Consider the following 6,066-nt stretch of genomic DNA (forward strand, 5'->3'; position numbering starts at 1 on the left):
TTAGTTTCAGGTAAAATAAAGTTTAAAGTGAAACAAAAGACGTCGTGTCCGTGCAGGCCAAGCTCTGATGCAGGCGACCTCTGCCCGGGTCTTAAAATCTTAAAATATCCTGTTGTTTCCACTCTCTTCCGACTAAACTTTTCCACGCGTCAGTACAAATTAATAGTGGGGTTAAACTCGTCTATTCTTCAAAACTTGTTTTTGCTTGGTCCTGAAGTTACAATTTCATTTTTTTTAAAAATGTTTTTAATGGGAAAAATATGTCATTCAAAAAGGAAAACTATGAATAAAAAGTTAATTCTCCCCGTCGGGGAATTGAACCCCGGTCTCCCGCGTGACAGGCGGGGATACTGACCAATATACTAACGAGGAGCTCATGACTCTCTGGTACCTGATCTCCTACTGATTGTTCTCTGTGTCCCCCTGCTGGGGGCGCTGCACCCCCATAAATGCCAGTGGTGACCCCGCCTGTGCCAGGAAGGAGCCGGTCTCTGTCTATCACTGATTTCCAGCTTCCTCTGCACAGACTCCTCCTTTTCTCTCTCTGACAATCACTGGGATCAGCACTGCACCTCCGTCCATTTCAGCTCTGGCTAAATTGACTTCTTGGTGTCATCTGATAAAAGTGTGGGAGACAAAAAGAATTGTCAAGCTCTAACGTCGTTGCTTGAAAACATGGCGCACTTCAATTTCAGAATGTGAAATGAAATATGGAGTGCACATAAATAAAAAGTCCTTCGAGACAGATTTGAACCAGCGACCTAAGGACGTAAGTTTAACCTCTACAGTCCTCCGCTCTACCAACTGAGCTATCGAAGGGATGCAAATGTTTGTGAGTTAGGCGCTGTGTGGTATTCTCACAATAGATGCTCCTAGAGTCCTACAGCACTAGCTGCTTCCATCGCACAGGCCAGGTTACCCCATTAAGACCTGTCATGTCTACTACCCTGTCTGGGGCATAGTTCCCTTCAACCACCGGGGCCCATGGTAAGCTTGTCTGCTGCTGAAGAAAGAGCCCATTTACAGAAGGTAGCCTAAAATAAGTCATCTTGCAAACCACCTGTTGAAGACAGCCTGAGCAGTGATAACCTTCAGCTATTTAATTGTAAGTCTTGCAAGCAAGAATCATATGAGCAGCAAAGACTACATGTAAAAGGAATATAAGAGAAAAGGCAACTTCTCTTTTTAGGTCACAGCCCACCAGACATTTGCTAAACACACTTCGGGGACATTCAGAAAGCTGACCTACGAATGCATTCCGCCCGTTACTTACCATTAGCTTTGTAACTTACATTCTCTGTCTTTATTTGTTTTAGGCTTCTCAGCTTGAGATTTGTCTCTCCTGTTGCTCAAACTTTGTTTACTGTATTTTTCCACGATCTCGCTTTCAGTAAACAGACCTTTAAATCTTGTTCTTATCTTGTCAAGTTTCCTTGACAGAGGTCAAATGTCAGGATGTGTCTTCCAAGGGAGCTTTGCGGTTTTTGCTTTCCCTGACTTCAAAGTGAGAGCTTACATAGGAAAGAGTCCTGCAGATTACTCTCCCATGGTGTGTGCTCGTGCCCCTCCTATGCTCCAGTGTACGAGGCTGTAACATAACCCTTAAACAACATATCATATAACATGACAGATTCTTATTTTAGCTACAAAGGTAAGTGGCTACTGCTTTTAACAAATTGATTATTTGAAGGTCGCTGCCTACTAGACAGCACAGCTATCTGCGTACGCTAACAGACATCTTGGGGAGTTTCACAAAGTTGACCTGGGAATACATTCTGCTTGTTGCTTGCTATTTGCTTTGTGGTTTGTAACTCACACTTTCTTGCTTTTGATTTGCTGACTTAGGGTTTCAGGGACCAGTTCATTCATCCCCTGGCCAAAGCTATGTTTACTGTATTCTTCCACAGACTCTTTTTCTGTCACTGGGCATTTAATTCTTGTTCTTATCTCGTCATGTTTGCTGGGCATTTAAAGACCGAGGTCAAATGTCAAGCTGTGTCTTGAGGGTGCATGGTGTTTATTTTGGGATGGCTATCTCACTCTACAGCAGCACAAACTTACAACCATCATCATTTAATGTACCAGTTCAGTACCTTTCGGAAACTCACTGCATGATAACTACAAAGGATGACTCGGCAATTTTATTGGCAAGGTGTGCTTTTCCTGTTGATTTGCGTACTCTGCTAAACACATGCTGCTTTAGTAATGCACATTTCCAGTGCTTTTCCAATATCTAAATATTTCAGCAGCAAGCATGGGGGACGGGTTTCTGTTTAAGTCATACAACCATTGTCTTTCCAGCTTGAGTACTTTTACTTGTAATTGCACAAAAAAGAACGTGTCTTGTTGCATAAACACAAAGTGCTTTCTCAGCATTCTCAAGGGTTTATTAAAAATAAAAGGAACTAACTTTCTTGAGAAAAGTACAGCTTAGGGAATAAAATGGCAAAACCATCACAAGAAGTATGTCGGTCAATGAACTCAGCTGGAATGCTGAAAGTGTTGTAATATACCTGGCATGCTGTAGGCCTGGAACCTCAGTGATGTTAGTGTTCCAGGATTCTCATTCTGGAGTCTGCTGACACTGTGGTTCCAGGCAGCCATTGGTAGTGCGGCAGTTGTTGGTGTCGGTTGAGATGGTGTTCATCCCGTCTCTTGCTTTGGGTTGGTTACGAGTCTCCTCAACCTCGTTCTCCTGAAGTGATCCAGTGGCGTTTTTGGAGTCGCTGCTCCAAATACCTGTGGTTGAGAGATCCGCTGTCCGCCTGTGAGTGATCTCCGTTGCTGCGCTATTAAGAAAGTTTTTTCACCCATTCCTAATATGTGCCACGAGCGAATGGACGTTTTCCGACCCGACAGTTGGCTGCAGTATACGGCATAAACCAGCATTTTTCAGGTAGAAGAATATCATTTTCTGGAAATACTTTAGTTCCCTGCTCGCATCCTGTCTCGCGCGCATCATCTTGTTTAGAGACTGAAGGTGTTTTCGTTGCACGCTAATTGACGCTACGTTTTCAAATAACGCTGTGTTCTTTTCATTTGCATTTTCTCCGCCTGCACCACATGACGCCGTGATTTCTACAATAAAGACTAGACTGCTGCCATTTTTTCCACGTTTCTCTTCCTTGTAAGAGTCCGGTCACATTGTGGAAGACTAGACCGCTTCAATTGTTACCAAACATGACGCCGTGATTTCTATAATATAGCCTTAGAACCCGCCGTAGCAGGCTCTACCGGCTATTAAAGGCCTGCTCCCCGCGTTAAATGCCCGAGCCGAAGGCGAGGGCTTTTAACAAGGGAGAGGGACTTTAATAGCCAGTAGAGCCCGCTACGGCGGGTTCTAAGGCTATTAGAACATTCTGCCACTCAGGGCAGAATGTTCTATTAAAAAAAAAAATGTTCACGGAGCACGAGGGGATTAAAATTCCCTCGGGCTCCGTGAGGCTTTGTTCACAGCTGTTGCTGTGAACAAAGCGAACATTGGAATGTTGGCGCTGCGGGCTTTTACCAGCCAGTAAAAGCCCGCAGCACTCCATTGTTTTCAATGGAGCCCCCAGCATTCCAATGTTCTAATAAAGACTAAACCGCTGCCACCTTATTTATTGTATGAGAACTTTTAACTTCTCACCTTGTTTCCTACTCTACTGGAACAATAAGTGAAAACATTGATCCCAAATAACTTATTTAACTTCAATTATTCCTCCACCATTTCAAAAATCAGGAGACAAACTTGTGTGATTCACCATGGCTACACCTACTATGTCCCAACCACCTCCCTTTTTACCTGACAAAGGTGATCCCATCCTTCCATGGAAACGATGTAAAACCCTTTTTGATTTGTATTTGATAGCCATAGGCGGAGAAAAGTTCTCCCTAGCTAGGAAACAAGCTGTTCTTCTTCACAATCTGGGAATTGAAGGGAGGAATATTTATGACAGCCTGGAACCCTTAACCATGGGTGGGGCTGAGGGTGAACCCAGAGACGTGTATGAGATGTCTGTGGCGATGTTGGCGACACATTTGGAGTCTAAACTTAATGTAGTGTTAGAAAGGCACAAATTTTTCGCCACATCTCAAGGCAATACTGAGAGTGTTGGAAATTTCATCACTGCTTTACGTAAATTAGCAAGCACTTGTGATTTCGGTGAAATCACGGACTCCCTCATTCGAGATCAACTTGTGCGTTGCACCAATAGCAAGAAAGTTCAGGAGAAGTTATTGACAAAGAACCCCGACCTGAGGGAGGCGATTGCAATTGTCGAAGGAATGGAAAGTACCAGCAGCAGGATCAAAGAGATGAACCATATCGAAGGAGATGCTGTAGGAGGCTGGACTGGCTTGTAGTGAGTACCTAGGGGTACTTGCACCTTGCACCAGGCCCAGTTATCCCTTATTAGTGTATAGGGTGTCTAGCAGCATAGGCTGATAGATAATGGTAGCTTAGCAGAGCAGCTTAGGCTGAACTAGGAGACGAGTGAAGCTCCTACAGTACCACTTAGTGTCATATGCACAATATCATAAGAAAACACAATACACAGTTATACTAAAAATAAAGGTACTTTATTTTTATGACAATATGCCAAAGTATCTCAGAGTGTACCCTCAGTGAGAGGATAGGAAATATACACAAGATATATATACACAATACCAGAAATATGCAGTATAGTCTTAGAAAACAGTGCAAACAATGTATAGTTACAATAGGATGCAATGGAGACACATAGGGGCAACACAAACCATATACTCCAAAAGTGGAATGCGAACCACGAATGGACCCCAAACCTATGTGACCTTGTAGAGGGTCGCTGGGACTATTAGAAAATAGTAAGGGTTAGAAAAATAGCCCACCCCAAGACCCTGAAAAGTGAGTGCAAAGTGCACTAAAGTTCCCCAAAGGACAAAGAAGTCGTGATAGGGGAATAATGCAGGAAAGACACAAACCAACAATGCAACAACGATGGATTTCCAATCTAGGGTACCTGTGGAACAAGGGGACCAAGTCCAAAAGTCACAAGCAAGTCGGAGATGGGCAGATGCCCAGGAAATGCCAGCTGTGGGTGCAAAGAAGCTTCTACTGGACAGAAGAAGCTGAGGTTTCTGCAGGAACGAAAAGGGCTAGAGACTTCCCCTTTGGTGGACGGATCCCTCTCGCTGTGGAGAGTCGTGCAGAAGTGTTTTCCCGCCGAAAGACCGCCAAAAAGCCTTGTTAGCTGCAAATCGTGCGGTAAGTGTTTTTGGATGCTGCTGTGGCCCAGGAAGGACCAGGATGTCGCACATTGTGTCAGGAGAGAGAGGGGACGTAGAGCAAGACAAGGAGCCCTCTCAGCAGCAGGTAGCACCCGGAGAAGTGCCAGAAACAGGAACTACGAGGATGTGTGAAATGGTGCTCACCCGAAGTCGCACAAAGAAGTCCCACGTCGCCGGAGAACAACTTAGGAGGTCGTGCAATGCAGGTTAGAGTGCCGTGGACCCAGGCTTGGCTGTGCACAAAGGATTTCCGCCGGAAGTGCACAGGGGCCGGAGTAGCTGCAAAAGTCACGGTTCCCAGCAATGCAGTCTGGCGTGGGGAGGCAAGGACTTACCTCCACCAAACTTGGACTGAAGAGTCACTGGACTGTGTGAGTCACTTGGACAGAGTTGCTAGATTCGAGGGACCTCGCTCGTCATTCTGAGAGGAGACCCAAGGGACCGGTAATGCAGCTTTTTGGTGCCTGCGGTTGCAGGTGGAAGATTCCGTCGACCCACGGGAGATTTCTTCGGAGCTTCTAGTGCAGAGAGGAGGCAGACTACCCCCACAGCATGCACCACCAGGAAAACAGTCGAGAAGGCGGCAGGATCAGCGTTACAGAGTTGCAGTAGTCGTCTTTGCTACTATGTTGCAGTTTTGCAGGCTTCCAGCGCGGTCAGCAGTCGATTCCTTGGCAGAAGGTGAAGAGAGAGATGCAGAGGAACTCGGATGAGCTCTTGCATTCGTTATCTAAGGAATCCCAAGAGACAGAGACCCTAAATAGCCAGAAAAGAGGGTTTGGCTACCTAGGAGAGAGGATAGGCTAGCAACACCTGAAG

The 6,066-nt window shown here is 45.4% G+C and overlaps 1 non-coding gene across 1 annotated transcript; it reads right to left on the bottom strand.

Annotated features, from left to right (window-relative positions):
• Window positions 1–300: 300 nt before the first annotated feature.
• TRNAD-GUC (transfer RNA aspartic acid (anticodon GUC)) lies at window positions 301–372 on the bottom strand. The gene has a single exon. It is a non-coding gene; the product is annotated as a tRNA-Asp (tRNA).
• Window positions 373–6,066: the final 5,694 nt, after the last annotated feature.

This window comes from Pleurodeles waltl, chromosome 4_2 (genome assembly GCF_031143425.1).
Source record: "Pleurodeles waltl isolate 20211129_DDA chromosome 4_2, aPleWal1.hap1.20221129, whole genome shotgun sequence".
In the NCBI taxonomy this organism is placed as follows: Eukaryota; Metazoa; Chordata; class Amphibia; order Caudata; family Salamandridae; genus Pleurodeles; species Pleurodeles waltl.